Source organism: Prionailurus bengalensis, chromosome C1 (assembly GCF_016509475.1).
Source record: "Prionailurus bengalensis isolate Pbe53 chromosome C1, Fcat_Pben_1.1_paternal_pri, whole genome shotgun sequence".
Lineage (NCBI taxonomy): Eukaryota > Metazoa > Chordata > Mammalia > Carnivora > Felidae > Prionailurus > Prionailurus bengalensis.
Window position 1 is genome coordinate 71,178,197 of NC_057345.1, and position 17,507 is coordinate 71,195,703.

General features: G+C 42.7%; 1 pseudogene; it reads left to right on the forward strand.

The window, feature by feature from the left end:
- The first annotated feature begins 9,607 nt into the window (after positions 1–9,607).
- Positions 9,608–10,260, forward strand: LOC122479605 (annotated as a pseudogene).
- The last annotated feature ends 7,247 nt before the right edge of the window (positions 10,261–17,507 follow it).

Below are 17,507 nucleotides of genomic sequence, written 5' to 3' on the forward strand. Positions count from 1 at the left end.
AAGATCCCATCAAATGACACTGAGATGGCAAATCCAGTTCTGAGGCAAAGGGTGAAATGTACCTATAATGCCCAAGTCTAGGGGCATATCAGAATCACTCAGGAACACTGTTAGAAATATCAGTTCCTTGGGTCCGCCGTGGGCTACTGCTCTAGGCTCTGATACGGAGCCATGTTTAGCCATCTCTGAATGAGATGAACTGGACCTTTACTAGATTAAATGAGTACTTCATGTTTGTTGACTCAGCTCTTACTCTTAAGGCTCCTTGTAGCCTTTTAGCAGAAGAAAACCCATTTGAAATTTAATGCCACATTTTATTAAAGCTATTTATCTGCATGATTTTTATCCCTATGTGGATAATAAACTCCTTGCAGGCGGTAGGTGCTTGCCAAATATTTGCTGAGTGCATAAATGAAATGGATGTAGCCACTGGAGAACTCTGTTGTTTTCTAAAGCTAGCAGGATGAGCAGAGATCATTTATCTCTTAAGCCTCTATAAATTATACAATTCAGATTATTTATGCATGTTCATTTGTTATATGGGTGAAGTTGTAATTTTCTACTTAGATGCCTAGAATCCTCCACTACTTGTCCGATCATCAGAACCAGCCAGGATTAATTCTCAGAGGGGCTCCTGGAACAGTGTGACGAGGTACTTCCATTCACAATCTCATTCCCGAAATGGCCTTAGGTAATAGTACACTATCTTAGATAAAATGAAATCTACCTTTAACCTAATCCTGGGGTTGCAGAGAAAATTCCAGTTCAATACTTACAGAGTGGGCCTAGGAGACTGGCCTCTGAAAATCATTGAGCGAAGAGTACCAGCCTCGGAGTCACAAAGGCCATCCTCCACTTAGTATAACTCTGATGGTCCAGGTGTGACATCCGTGTGGGCCCTGGACACACTGGGTGACAGAGGCCAGGAGCAAATTACCAGGGCCAAGGAGAGTGTTGTGCTGCTATAGTTCCAATGCAGGGGGAAAAAATCCAAAATCTGTTAGTGGAAGGCCAAATTCTGTTACTAGAAATCAAGCAGAACTTTCAGGCAAAAGGGAGAGCCTTGAGCTGAGATCTAGAAAGTGGAGTCTAGAAGATTCTGAGAAACATCCTGCTTCCTAGGAAGAAGGGTTATCAATCAACTGTGCGGAGAGTAATAAGAGTGGCTGACAGAGAGTGCTATATATGCATTCACGTCAGGGATGTCAAGAATGAGTATGACAGCATTGAAATAGTTGGGACGGAAGCCAGGTTGCAATGAGTTAAGAATATGCTTTTGAAAAGCTCAGATGAAACGGGAAAGTAGGTCAGGGTGCTAGAAAGAAATGCCATAATAAAGGAAGATTTTTATTTTGTTACTATGTGCTTGGTTCTATTTTAAGGATTAAGGGGACTTGAACATACATACTATCTGAGGAAGGGAGAGGCTTAAAACACAGGAAAGAAAATGATTTTTTAAAAAATGGAACAAAGATGGAGCTGAAGTGAAGAGATGGGAGCGTCAACACTAGGCACAGGTAGAGTTAGCCCACAAATATTTATTGAGAACTTACTATGTGCCAGGCACTGTCCTAAGTGCTGGGAATAAACAGCACAGACACAGGCATAGTCCTCCTCTGGTGACACTGGCAGTCTAGAAGAGTGTGGTTTCTTTCAGTCCCCTTTAGTTGTGAGTGACAGAAGCTCAAGCAGCTTAAGAGTAAACGAGACTTAACTCATGCAACTGAACAAATCCAGGCATGGCTGCCTCCAAAGATTTATCAAAATATTACGGGATTGTCTCTGTCTCCCACTCTGTTTCCCTTTTCTCATGCAGTCTGTACCCATGTGGTAGCAAAGACAGTGCCCACCATCTCCATCATTGTATGGTCTATGAGGCCCAGGGTCTCAGTAAAATAAATAGACCACATCTCAATGTCTCTGCCAAGAGTCTCTGGATTGACTCTGAGGAGGCAAGGTGCCAAAGGGGACAACTCTGAAGATGCAGAGAGGTGAGAATGGGAAGGTTGATATCGAGCAAACTGGTTTTCTCAGAAAATCAGAGGCCAGTGCCTAAGCAGAGAGGGCGGGGGCAGAGTAAGTTAGGAGGTTTGTGGAGAAGGATTAAGCTTTTTTTTTTTTTTTTGAAATATGAAGATTTAAATAATTGACTGATTCTTTGCAAACACTATAGGTGACATTCCTTGCCTATCAAGCAGATAATGGAAGACACGTACAAATGTATACAGTATGTATAAACACATTAAGTTACTATCACAGAAAAAGAGCACATAATATATGCAAAAAAGACTTGTGGTTAATTCTTTCTTTTTATCTCTGAAAGATTTACTTCCTTCTGCCCATTCTTGCTTCAGATCATACGATAACAAAAACAGGAATGGATTTTCTTCCACCACCCCTCCTGTAGGATTAAGCTTTTGAAGAGCGGTGCCTGGGTGGCTCAGTCTGTTGAGCATCAGACTGTTGATTTCGGCTCAGGTCATGTTCTCACAGCTCGTGAGTTCGAGCCCCACATCAGGCTCTGCTCTGACAGTACGGAACCTGCTTGGGATTCTTTCTCCCCTCGCCCCCCCCCCCAACCCCTCAAAATAAAGAAACTTGAATTTTTTTTTTTTTTTTTAAGGTTTGGAAGAGTAGCTGAGGAATATAGGAAAAGGCACAGACCCTTGACAAAAGGATCATTAAGGGTTAACTGATTTTGAAAACCATGTATTTGTCACGGCCCTAATCTGCACAGTTATACAATTTCCTCTGCAGGCTCAGCCCTGAATAATGATAGCCATGGCCATTTGTGTAGAAAGGCACAGTGAGGAGCCCAATCTTCCTCCCCATTCTGGGGCAATTTGGCTATCAGGCAGACACCCAGGAGCTGTATTGTACAAAGGCTCCGAAGTCTCTCAGGAGAAGTGGGAAAGAAAGGCAGAGGATGGACTTGTAGGACACTGACTTTAGGTAATGCGATCCTCCCACGTCTCAGGAAACCACCCATTAAGGACAAGACACTCAGTGGGTGGCATGAGGATGCCCAGTGCTTGGATCCCTCCTGGACCCCAGCTCCTTGAAAATGAAAAACGTGCCGCTCACACTTCTGGCTGGCACCTGGCAAATGCTTCAGGCCCTGCCCCTGATATATTTCTCCACCTTTAAATGGTTAAGGAACGAACTTTTATTATGCTCCCCCCCACCCCAAATTCCTCACACTTTCAGTCTGATGTCTCATTTAGCCCTCTCATCATATTGAGAAGACGGGTATTATTTCCCTAGTAGCATAGAAGAGGATGTTAAACTTGCTCAAGGTGACACAGCTAGCAAGGAGAGGGCCTGGGGTAGGTAAGGCCATGCTTTTTTGTCTGTTATGTGCGCTCCTGTTTTCCATCACCGCGCCTCCTAGAACACAGTTTGCTACACTGGGGCCAAAGATTTCTGAAGGTCTTTGTTGATGAACCTGAAAGGCATGCTAGGTGAAATAAGTGAGTCACAAAACAACCAATATGATGATTCCACCTACATGAGGTACCTAGAGCAGTAAGTTCATAGAGACAGATGTCTCTATGTATGTCAAATGTATTCTCAGGGTCTGTGAGAATGCTTTCTTCCTTTAGAGGGCCTTTAATTTGCTTCAGTTCCAGAGACTTTGGCCTGAAGAACTGTGCTCATGTGCGGGAAGACACCTCTCCGTCCTGAGCAGGTGTTGACAGGAACTTCAGGAACAAATCCTAAGTCTGTCATGGTGTGGGTTATGAAGGACACAGGCCACCTGGCTAACCATCGCAGTACCTTTGCCAGGGAGATGTTGGAGAGGGATGGCAGTGGCTTCGAAGGAAGCCAGGAAGAGACATGTAAGCTGCGAAGTGGAAAATATCAAGAACGATAATAATTGCAGCAGGAAAAAACAAAACAAAAGAAAACAAAACAAAACAAAACAAAACGTCATTGCCTTTCAAAGGGCAAAGTCCAGGGGGCTGGGAGCTTCAGTCTAACACTCGAGGAGGCCCAAACCAAACAAGTGTCACCCTCTCCCACGCTTGCTCCCAGGACCAATGGAAAAATGAGATTCGAAGGTTAGGGCTACATAGAGTGTTACATTTAAAAAGCACCTCTACTTTAAAAAAAAAATCTTTTACTCCTTCCAAAAGCACCTCCAGTAAGGTATCATTAAGGGCATCTTCGAGGGAAAGAAGCAGAGCTTGGAACAGAAGGTTAAAGCAAGATAGTAGTAGGGGCAGAATCAATCACAGGACCTTCCAGTCCAGGTTGCTTCCACTGAGCCCACTTGAAGTACTGAAGACATCTCCTTGAGTTACCTGGTTAATATATTTTCAGATCAATGTGCCATTTTCTCCTCCTGCAGTGCGTCAACAGATGTTTTACAAAGCAATATTCTGTACAGTGGAACAAAGGTCTTTGATACTCCACATTGAGTTAATGGGAAGTTTTCTCTGACTCCTCACCAGGTGAGGCCCTCCCTTAAATAAAGTCAAATACGTAATTTGCTTTCATTGCTGTGGTGAGCACAGTTAAGGCTTTGGAAACAGAAGGAAAGAAAATAAGACTTTGGAAACCACTACATTCGTTAAACAGGGAATGCCCTTCCTTTGGTCCTTCCCACCATGTTTTGTTTTCTGGACGACCCCCCCATTAGAGCTGTCCATACCCATCTAGGGCAGAGGCAATGAAAGGGCAGCACTGGGGCTAGCACCACTGGCTGATAGGATTTGTCTGACTTCCACAATCATTGAGAGTTTTTCCCCCATGTGTTTTAAATATTTACTTAGTAACCAATATTTAAAATGTGTTTAAGACAATTTAAAAAAAAAATCGAATTTCAGACCCAATTCAAAAACAAACAACATGATTAGAAAATGAGGAAAGATTTGAACAGACATCGCTCCAAAAAAGATATACAAATGGCCAATAAGCACATGAAAAAATGCACAACATCACTAATCATGAGGGAAGCAAAAATCAAAAGCACAACGTTGGGATAGCTAATTATAGAAGGAGGAGGAGGAGAAGAAAAGAAAATAACAAGAGTTGGTTAAGATGTGGACAAATAGGAGCTCCTGTGTGTCACTAGAGGGAATGTAAAATCAGGTGGCCATTGAGGAAAACAGCATGACAATTCCTCAAAAATATTTAAAATAGAATTACAACACAATCCAGCAATTCTAAATCTGAGCATATTACCCAAAATAAGTAAAAACAAGAACTCAAACAGCTATTTGTCCTCCCATGTTCATGGAGCATTACTCACAATGGCCAGAAGATGGAAGCCACCCAGAAGTCCAATGAGGGACAGATGGATAAACAAAATGTGGTATATGCAAACATGAAACAATGTTCAGCCTTAAAAAGGAAGGAAATTTGGGGCGCCAGTGGGGGGCTCAGTCGGTTAAGCGTCTGACCTCAGCTCAGGTCATGATCTCACGGTTCGTGAGTTCGAGCCCCGCGTCGGGCTCTGTGCTGACAGCTCAGAGCCTAGAGCCTGCTTTGGATTCTGTGTCTCCCTTCTCTCCTCCCCCCGCCCCCACCCCATGCTCTGTCTCTCTCTTTCAAAAATGAATACACTTAAAACTTTTTTTAAAAAGGAAGGAAATTCTGACATATGCTACAACATGGATGAACCTTAAAAACACTATGCTAAGTAAAAGAAGCCAGTCACAAACAACAAACATGATGATTCCACCCATATGAGGTACCTAGAGTAGTAAATTCATGGAGACTGAAAGTCATCCCCATCATATCGTCATATTTTCTGAGCAGGGAACATTCTCCAGCATGTAAGTGTTTTTCCTTGGCCTGGATGGTCAGGTAGAAGGCCACTCATAGCACATGCTATCTCACCTGGGACCCTGGTAGCCTGGAGATCATAAATTCCTCCAGCTAGGGCAAGAAACTCAGGAGCACAGTTTCCAGTTCTGTACCTAAGGAGCTTGGAAATCACCATTCTGTCCCAACAACAAGTAAAAAGCAGAACAAACTAAACAGTAAACAACTCTTCTTGAATATATAAGAGAGGAGAGGACAAGGCAAACCACTGCCCCTAATATTAGAGAGACAGGCAAATGCAGGAAGTCACAGCTTACCTGAGCAGAGACTCTTGAGTGGAAACTTCCCTGGGAGCCAGCACCAGGCCAAGAAAACCTGAACTGTAATTCATGATTTAAAGAAGGCTCAATGTGGGCAAGTCTGAGAGTTAATAACTACAGAGGAGCCCAGTTTTAAATAAGGCCCCAAACTCTTGTGAATTTTACCCCCAAGAACTTGACCAGGTTATCACAATAAATAGCCAAGAAAAAAATCCCTGGGCTTCCAGCAGGGAGAGGGGAAAGGGAACCATTTTGAAAGAAACCAGAGCTCTCGCTTCTTAACAAGGCCTACTGCAGGTGAAACTAATAAACCAGAAACTGACCTGCTAAGGTATTATCAGAGCTTAAATGGCCTGGAAGAAGAGAAATACCCAACGCCAGTCCATCCTGTCCCACCTAGGAGGGAAAAAACCCTAAGAAATACCTGAGCAATTCCAAGTCCAGAGGCATATGCTCCCTAAGAGACAGAGACTCAATCATAGGACTGTAGAATTTTCCCTTTCTCCCCACACCTCACACCACATTACTAAAGACCTATTTAGAGAAGTTCCTTGGTTCATCGTGTCCAGTAATCAAGAAAAAAATCACAAGGCATACTAAAAGGCAAAAAAAAAAAAATTTTTTTTGGAAGACATAGCAAACATCCTAGCCAGAGGTAGCAGGGATGTGGCAGGAACCAGAGTAGGATTAATATGGTTCAAAGGGATATTTAGACAGCATGAAAGAATGGATGGACAATGTAAGCAGAGAGATGGAAATCCTAAGAAAGGACGAAAAAGAGAAGCTAGAGATAAAAAAAACACTAGAACAGAAATGAAGAACACCTTTGGGCTTATTAGTGGATTGGACAAAGCAGGGGAAAGAATCTCTGCACTTGAGGATATATCAGTAAAAACTACCAAGACCAAAAACAAAGAATAAAGATTGAAAAAAGTAGAAGAAAACATCCAAAGGCTGTGGAACAACAACAAAAGATGTAACATACGTGTAACAGGAACATCAGAAAGAGAAGAAAACTGAGAAAGGAACAGAAGAAATATTTGAAACAATAATGACTGAGGGTCAACTGGGGAAATTTCGGACACCAAACCACAGATCCAGGAAACTCAGAGGCCACAAGCAAGATACATGCAGCAAAAAAACAAACAAGCAGGGGCGCCTGGGTGGCTCAGTCGGTTGAGCGGCCAGCTTCGGCTCAGGTCATGATCTCACGGTCCACGAGTTCGAGCCCTGAGTCAGGCTCTGTGCTGACAGCTCAGAGCCTGGAGCCTGTTTCAGACTCTGTGTCTCCCTCTCTCTGACCCTCCCCCGTTCATGCTCTGTCTCTCTCTGTCTCAAAAATAAATAAACGTTAAAAAAAATTTAAAAAAAAACAAACAAGCAAATAACAACTACTACATGTAGGCATGTCGTTTTCAAATGATAGAAAATCAAAAATGAAGGAAAAAATCCTTTAAAAAGCCAAAGGGGGGGGGAATCTTACCTATAGAGGAACAAATATAAAAATTATATTCAGCTTTTCCTCAGAAATCATCTTAAACCAATCACCTAGACCAAACATCTGAAAATTCTGAACCCTACAAAATTAGCATTAATAAAGAAATAAAGATTTTCTCAAAAAAATGGAAGGAATGTGTTGTCAATAGTCCTGCCTTGCAAGAAATGTTAAAGGAAGTTTTTTAGACAGGAGAATGTAGATCAGAAACTCAGATCTAGGGGCACCTGGCTGGCTCTGTTGGTTAAGCATCTGGTTCTTGATTTTGGCTCAGGTCATGATCTCACAGTTTGTGGGCTTGAACTCTACATGGGGCTCCACACTGACAGTGCAGGCCCTGCATGGGATTCTCTTTCCTTCCCTCGCTGCCCAACCCTGCTCATACTCTCTCTCTCTCTCTCTCTCTCTCTCTCTCCAATAAATAAATAAATAAACTTAAAAACAAAAGAAACTCAGATATACATAAAGAAAGAGCATCAGAGAAGAAATAAGAAACAGTGAAGATAAAATAAAAACTACTATCTTTTTATTCTTTAAAAAAATTTTTTATTTATTTTGAGAGAGAGAAAGAGAGAGAGAGAGAGCTATCAGGGGAGGGGCAGAGAGAGAGGGAGAGAGAGAGAATCCCAAGCAGGCTTCACACTGTCAGTAACAAGCCCAACACAGAGCTTGATGTGGAGCTCAATCTCACAAACCGTGAGATCATGACCTGAGCCCAAATCAACAGCCAGATGCTTAACTGACTGAGCCACCCAGGCACCCCTATTTTTCTTATTCTTAATTGACCTAGCCAGATAATTGTTTGTTCAAAATATGAATAGCAACCATGTATGCTTATGAATATAGCTTATGGGTGCATATATTCTTATGTATGTATGTAAAATAAATGACAACAATGACACAAGGGAAGGGAAGGAGGAATTAGTATTTTGTTGATATAAGACACTTGTACTACCCAGGAATTAATCTAGGCAGAGAACTTAACACCTTCACAAAAATTAACTTAAAATGGATCATAGACTTAATATAAAGCACAAAACAATAAAACTCCTGGATGATCACATTAAAGAGAACCTAGATGACCTTGGACATGGAGATGACTTTTATTTATTTATTTATTTATTTATTTTTAAAAAAATTTTTTTAACGTTTATTTATTTTTGAGACAGAGAGAGACAGAGTGTGAATGGGGGAGGGGCAGAGAGAGAGGGAGACACAGAATCGGAAGCAGGCTCCAGGCTCTGAGCCATCAGCCCAGAGCCCGACGCGGGGCTCGAACTCACGGACTGTGAGATTGTGACCTGAATTGAAGTCGGACGCCCAACCGACTGAGCCACCCAGGCGCCCCTGGAGATGACTTTTAAATACAAACCAAAGGCACAATCCAAGAAAGAAATAACTGATAAGCTGTACTTCATTAAGATTAAAAGCTTCTGCTCTATGAATATTATCAAGAGGGGTAACTTTTATTTTTACGTTTTTATTATTATTTTTTGTTTGAGAAAGAGAGAATATGTCAAGCAGGGGAGAGGGCGGAGAGAGAGAACCTCAAGCAAGCCCCATGCTCAGCATAGAGCCCAATGCGGGGCTCAATCTCATGACCTTGGGATCATGACCTGAGCTGAAATCAAAAGTTGGATGCTCAACCAACTGAGCCACCCAGGTGCCCCTATTTTTATTTTTAAAATAATCTCTACACCCAGTGTGGGGCTCAAACTCAAAACCTCAAGATCAAGAGTCAGGTGCTTTACTGACTGAGCCAGCCAAGTGCCCCAAAACTTCTGCTCTGTGAAAGGCAATGTGAAGAAAATGAGAAGATAAGCCAGAGACTAGGAGTATACCTTTGCAAAAGACACATCTGATAAAGGACTATTACCCAAAATATACAAAGATCTCTTAAAACCTGACAATATGGAAATGAAAGACCTAGTTACAAACAGGCCAAACACCTTAACAGACACCTCACCAAAGACACAGAGATGGCAAATAACCATATGAGCTCTTTGCCTCATCTACTGTGAGAATGAAGATCATTCTCAGCAGTCAGATTACTGACATTCCAGAAAATGTCAACATCACTCTGAAAGGATGCACAGTTATTGTGAAAAGCCACAGATGAACCCTGCAGAAGGACTTCAAAGCACTTCAATGTAAAACTCTGTCTTCCTGGAAAGAAAAAGAAGAGGTTCTAGGTTGACAAATGGTGGGAAAATAGAAAGGAACTGGCTACTGTCCACACTTTCTGTAGCCATGTACAGAACGTAATCAGGAGTGTTCTATTTGGCTTTCATTATAAGATGAGGTCTATGTATGCTCACTTCCTCCATCAATGTCATTATTCAGGAGAACAGGTATCTTATTGAAGTCCAAAATTTCCTGGTTGAAGAATACATCTGCAGGGATTGGATGAGACCAGGCATTGCTTGTTCAGTGTCTTGTACCCAAAAAGATGAGTTAATTGTAGAAGGAAATGACATTGAACTTGTATCAAATTCAGCTGCTTTGATTCACCAAGCCACAACAGTTGAAAACAAGAATATCAGAAAAGTTGGGGATGGATCTATGTCCCTGAAAAAAGAATGGTTCAGCAGGCTGATGAATAATTTCTAAGTTGTCCAGGAACAGAAACAAAATGGTAGATGATCCTTTTTTTCTTTTTAGTTTATTTATTTATTTTGAGAGGGAGAGTGTGAGCAGGGGAGGGGCAGAGAGAGAATCTCAAGCAGGCCCTGCACTGTCAGCACAGAGCCCGACATAGGGCTTGAACTCAGGAACCAAGAGATCATGACCTGAGCCTAAACCAAGAGTTGACCGTTTAACCAACTGAGCCACCCGGACACCCCAGTAGATGATTCTTAAGGCCTATCTGTGATATTTTAAAGATACAATAAAAGCCCTGTATTTTTTTTTTTTAAAGCGTATGAAAAGATGCTCCACATCATATGTCATCAGGGGAATGCCCAATAAAAGCACAGTGAGATCCTACCACACGCACCTATCTAGATTGGACAAAATCCACAATACTGACAACACTAAATGCTGGTGGGGTGTATACAACAGGAACTCTCAGACATTGCTGGTGGGAAAGCAAAATGTAGAGTCACTTTGGAACACAGTTTGGCAGTTTCCTACAAAACTAAACATACTCTTCCCACATGATCCAGCAATCAGGCTCCTTGACATTTACCCAAAAGAATTGAGAATGCATGTCTGCATAAAAACCTACACATGAATGTTTATGGCTGCTTTTCTCAGAATTGCCAAAACTTAGAAGCAACCAAGATGTCCTTCAGTAGGTACATAGATAAATAAACTGAGGGCCATCCAGACAATACAGTATTATTCAGTGCTAAGACAGAACGAATCATTGAGCCATACAAAGACATAAAGGAAACTTAAATGCATACCACTAAGTACAAGAAGCCAATCTGAAAGGCTATATACTACATGATTCCAACTATGTGACATTCTAGAATAGCAAAACTATGAATATGGTTATTTCCAGGGGTTAGTTAGGAGAAAGGGATGAAAAGGTGGACCACAGAGGATTTATAGGGCAATGAAAACAGTCTATATGATACATGTCATTATGTATTTGTGGAAACCCATAGAATGTACAATGCCAAGAGTGAACCCAAATGGATGATTACCAGAGGGCATGAGGGAATGGGCAAATGGGTGAAAAAGAGTGGGAGATACAACCTCCCAGTTATGAAATGAGTACATCATTGGAATAAAAGGTATAGCATAGGGAATATAGTCAGTGGTATTGTAATAGGGTTGTACCATAACAGGTGTTAGCTACACTTGTTATGAGCATACCATAACATATAGAGAAGTTGAATCACTATGCTGTACCCCTGAAACTAATGTAATATTGTGTGTCAAATGTTCATAAAAAAAAGTGAGCCCTAATGTAAACGATAGATTTTGAATGATTACGATGTGTCAGTGCAGGTTCATCCATTGTAACAAGAATGCCACTCTGGTGGGGGATGTTGATAATGGCAGAAGCTTTGCATGTATGGGAGACAGAAAATCTCTGTACCTTCCTCTAAATGTTGCTCTGAACCTAAAATTACTGTAAGAAAGGAAAGTCTTGAAAGAAACCCAGGAGCTGGCTGAGGTCTCCTGGACACGCAACAGCATTGCCGCCAGGGGCACATTATGGGGGTGACCCTGGGTTGAGTGGGAGAGGTCAGTTACTCAGTCCCGTGTTTGAGGCAGGCACTAGAGCAAAGAAGAGGGGACAAAACACAGAGGATATGGAAGTAGGAAGAATAAGGAAGCCCATCAGTTCAAAAAGAGTTTCTAAACTGGAAGAACTAACAAGAGGACAAATTGGGGAGAAGAAAAGCTAAGGGTTAAACGGAAGTCAGAGCTAGGTGCTGGGGCTTGTCTGGTTCCATCTGGACCTCAGAAGTACAGAGTGCCAGCCTGAGTGTGCCGGTCCCATGTGGTTCCTGGGTGCCACCTCTCCCTCGAGACAGCTAGATGTGTCCCTGAAAAGGGAGGAGAACAGCAAATATATCAAATTCCATCCTGGAATATATTTTTGGAATTTTATTTCGTTCTCCAAAAACCTGTCAGACAATGCCCACTTCAGTGATGTCATCAAATGATTTCTTCAATAGGAAAAATCATAATCGCAGGATTACAAAGACCATTATAGAAAACTTGGACAAGTTGTACACATAGAAAACTGTTACTAGGGTCTTACACATAGCCAGCATTTGCTAATGTCCAGTAGGCACTGACCTTCCCGCACTGAGCGGTTTCTGTGATTGTAGCAGATGGAAGAGTTGCAAACTCAAGGCTAAGTGTATCCATGGACTGACTTCCTTCTGGCCCTGAATTGACTGACTTAGCAATATAATGTGTGGTAACAATGTGCAAACATGTCATAAATCTTCATATATTCGGCATTTGACTCTATTACTGTGAGCCTTCTGGAAATGGGGATTACTTCCCTGTTAGGCAGTCTTGATGTGGTTTTTGCTTTCCTTAGCTTGTTCGTGTGAACTTGTGTGTTTTTATGATGTTAGTACAAACAAGTATATTGATAGGCACTAAGCACCATGTTAATTGTTAACCCAGCCTGGAAAAGTTTCGTAATTTTCTTTGATCTAACAGACATTTCTTTCAATAGAAAAATAAAAGTTAGAAGTAAAAAGCATTATGTGTTAAGATTAGTTGAGAAAGAACATTCAGTTGGGAGCTTTCATTAAATTAATTTTAATTAAGGGGCGCCTGGGTGGCTCAGTGGGTTGAGGGTCCGACTTTGGCTCAGATCATGAACTCGCGTTTCGTGGGTTGAAGCCCCGCATTGGGCTCTGTGCTGACAGCCCAGAGCCTGGAGCCTGCTTCAGATTCTGTGCCTCCCTCTCTCTCTGCCCCTCCCCTGCTCACACTCTGTCTCTCTCTTTCTCAAAAATAAAGATTAAAAAAATTTTTTTAAATTAATTTTAATTAAATACTACTGTTTTGAAATCCAAAACCAGGACCAGAAATTTCGCAGAGGTCAATGGGCTATACACAAGGAGAGCTGTGCCCCGAAAGTTGAATAATGACTTAAGATTCCCCAAAATACTGAGCTGCTTTATTTACCTCGCTAACAAATACTGAAGAAAATTAAGATGGAACCTATTTTTCTTCTAACATTGGATGGCTCCTCAGTAAATCAGGAAAGAAACCTGTGATGCATGGTCAGGGAACAATGAGGCAAGGACAGATGTACTGATTGAACAGCTACTTTGTGCTGGGGGTTTCGGCAGGTTCTGAGGGAGGTGCAGTGGAGAGAGAGGGTTAGGTCAGGGAGATGGGACAGGCAGTTCTCTGATATCCAAAACTGCCTGGGCACCTCCATGGCTGAACTTTCTGGGTTCATCACTTCCTTTCCTACTTCTCTTGTTTCAGTAAAGCTCTGTTGCTTGGAAACTCACACAGAAGGTGAAGTGGGAGTGTTGCAAACCAACCTATCATAACACTGTTTTTATTACCTTTATGGCAGTTCAAGGTGAAAGACTATATTTAGCCTTGTCTTTTGCTTTCTCCGGGAAATTCCAGACGAGTGCAGAGAAGCTATGAAGTTTCTCTTGTCTGTTGGTGGGACCCTGTGCTCTCACACTCTAATCTGCAGGAAGGCTGAGGTCCAGAGGGCCATCTTCTCTAGGAAACGAATAGTCTAGGAGCCATTTATGAAACAGGGCATGACTGCCATTCCCTTTATCTCCTCTTAAGTTCCACAGTATAACCTTAGATATGGGAACCTTTTTTTTTTTTTAACATGAGTTTTACATAAAGAAATGGCTGGTAGCTATTTCCGGACCAATTTATCTGCTGTTTTGGGAACCCTCTTCAAGAAAAAGACATGATCTGTCTGACATCCTTCACCCACCCACTCCACATTCTCTTTTCTGATGAAAAATGTTCTGTGGTAAAACTCCCTTTGCATCAATCTTAGGCTTGAAAGGCCATCAGGCTAACACAGGACGCTGTACTTTCCCATAACAAGAAAATAAGCAATTTGGGTCTTTTTAAGTGAATGAAAACAATTCCACACATTTTTTTTTTCAGAAATAACAAAAAACTGGAAGGGAGTCCCAGGGAAGAGCTAGCAAGCATTGCCAGTATGCCAAAGCCCCCATATACTTAACAGGAAGAAGGCATTTGATCCTTTCTCCACACCACTGCATATCTGGATTCCTGACCTTGATCCTGCTTTATTTATTTGCTGTCTTTCACATGTCAGGTTATAAATCATCATTCACTTCACCCCAACCTTGCCAGAAAGTGTCTCTAGTTCCATAAAGCGCACCGTAGATGGCTTTCCCGTTAAGGGCACAGGGCCTCAGTCAAAAGGTCTGGATTTGAGACCCGTGTCCATCATGTACATGCTATATAACCTCGAGCAATGTTATTAACACTAGCCTGTTTCCTCATCTGTGAAATGGGATAACAGTAGTACCTACTTCAGTTTCCTCATCTATAAAAAGGAAATAATGATGTGACACATCTCACTGGGTTAGCGCGAAGAGGAAATGCAGTGAATGAATGCAAGGCTCACAGTACAGAGTACGGTATAGAGCAGGCATGCAAGGATGATGACATATTATGAAGATGGCATCGAGAAAATGACTTTCATTTGAGGGTGGGTGGGACACAACAACACAGAATGACAAGAGCTCTCCTCTGGCCTCTATGCACAGACTAAGAAATGCTTAAAAGGCCTTGCTACAGATGGCCTAAACTAGCTTTATTCCCCTGCTGACTCTGAACCTCAATGTCCCATAAGCAGCTCAGACTCTATATATTCACACGTAGGTCACCTTAACTCTTTTTGACTCTCATGTCAACTATGTCCATCCTTCTGTATGTATTGATTCTTACCTGTCCCTGCAAATCAGGACTCACTCTGAGGCCTCCCTCCTTCATCCTCTGCCTCCCTAGCCATTTCGCCTTCTGAAAATACCCTGAACCCATCATCCGTGGCACCTCTTGACCGCCACTGCCTTACATTTTGCCTCCTCCTCTCTCTCTCCTACACTATTCCATAGCTTCCTAGCCACTTTTTCTCCCCAATCTCTTTGCCCTCTGCTTTACCCTATTCCACCCTTGCAGTGAACATTCTAAAAAGCAATTTGGTCATGTGACCTCTCTAACTAAATCCCTGCAATCGCTCCCTATTAATAAAAGGATTATCTCCAAACTCCTTGGCCAAGCATATAGCCCTCCATGCTCTGGCTCTCCTTTCCTGTGCCAACCCCATTCCTGCCAGTCTCTCATGAATGCCCTACAGTCCAGCAATGGCAAACTCTTCTGACCTCAAGAAGATTGTGGTAGCCACACTCCAAGATGCTCCCCAGTGATCCGCACCTCCTGGTGTTCATGCCCTTATGAAGCCTTCTCCCCCACTGTCTCAGAGTTTCTCTGAGTGACCAATAGAATGGCACAGGTGGTGCTATATCACTTCCGAGAGGAGTTTATAAGTGACTAAGGCTCCTATCTTGAACTAACTCTCTCTCTCAGATCACTTGCCCTCAGGAAACCACGTCATGTAAATGACTCTATGGAAAGGCCCACGCGGTGAGGAACTGCAACTTCCTGCGGACAGTCATATGAGTGAGCGGGGTACTGCTTGTCCAGCCCCTTCAGATGACAGTGGTCCCAGCCAACGTCTGAGAGCAACTCCATGAGAGACCATAAGGCAAGACTATCCAGTCAAGACTCTTCCAGGTTCGTGATTCTCAGCAGCCATGTGAGATCGCAGACATTTATTGTTGTAAGCTGCTAAATTTTGAAGTAATTTGTCAGCAACAGATAACTGACGTAAAAGTCGTCCTCATTTATACCTCCTATCCCTTGCATATTCCTTTATACATGGTACCTGTTGTCCATTCCCACGATGTAAGCCTCAGCAGAAAAGTAGCTTATTCCATAAAGCTGTCCCACTCCATCTCCACACCTTGTCTGGTCTGTCATTTGTGCTTACATAGCATCTGGTATGTATCTCTACTTTGGCACCTGTCACACTGTCCTGTGTGGTGGACTGAACAGTGGTCCCTAAAGATGTCCATGTCCTTATCCCCAGAACCTATACATTTTGCCTTGTATAGCAACAGGGACTTTGCACGTGTGATTAAGTTAAGGATCTTGAAATGGGGAGATAATCCTGGATTAGGTGGTTGGGTGGGTGTCATCACAAAGATCCATGTAAGAGGGACCCAGGAGGAGTCCAAGTGAGAGAGATGGCCAAGGATGGTGGAAGCAGAGACTGGAATGATGTGCTCTGAAAGAGGGAGTAGGGAGTCACAAACTAGGAATATAGGCAGCCGTGAAAGCTGAAAAACGCAAGAAAATGAATCCTCCTCTAGAGCTTCCAGAAGGGACACAGCTTCCCGACACCTTGATTTTAGTCAAATAAGATCCATTCTGGATTTATGATCTCCAGAACTGTAAGAGAACAGATATGTATTTTAAGCCACTAAATTTGTGATAATTTGCTATAGCATCAATAGGAAGCAAATACATGCTGTGTCTGTTTGTTAACCACCTCTGCCCCCACATAGTTACAATTTTTCTCATGATGAGAATTTTAAGATCTACTTTCTTAGCAACTTTCAAATATACAGTACAGTATTATTAATTATTGTCATCATTCTGTACATTATATCCCCATGATTTACTTCTCTTACAACTGCAAGTTTATACCTTTTGACCCCTTTGCCACCTATTCCCCCAATACCCTACCCACCGCCCCCCACCAGCCCCTGCCTTTGGTAACCACTAAACTTTACATTCTTTTTTTTTTTTTCAAACTAATTCCTCAAAATCTATGGTGTGTTTTACATTTCAATCCAGTTGACTACATCTCAAGTGGTGCCACCAGTGGTCACCTCGTTGGACAGCATAGCTACAAGCTTTACAGGCCTTTGTAAGGACATTGGTTTATACCCATAGGAAGTAGGGAGCCATTACAGAGTTTTGAGCACAGGAGTGACAAAATCTAACTTATATTTTAAAGGATCACTTTGGTTGCTGTGTTGAGATAGCCTATAAGGGGTGAGCTGAGAAGCAGGGAGGCAGACAAGTTGGAAGGTTATGGTGGTAATACAGACAAGAGGTGGTGGGGTCCGGTGCTCCTGCAGCTTGTTGCACCCATGAGCGTGGTATCTGTCACCCCGGAGTGGAACTGGGGACAGAGAAGCGTGCCGGGCTCCGGCGGAGAGCTGCGCGTGCTGCGGGGCACAGCTCTCAGGACGGACCCGGTGGTGGCACGGCTCGGCTGGGCGCCCAGCGAGCGCCACACCCCCACGCTCCCTTCCCACAGATGGTGGGGGTCCCACCCAAGGGGTAATGGTGGAGATAGAAGAAAGGGTTGAACTCAGAACATATTTTGCAGAAAAGCCAACAGGGTTTCCTGA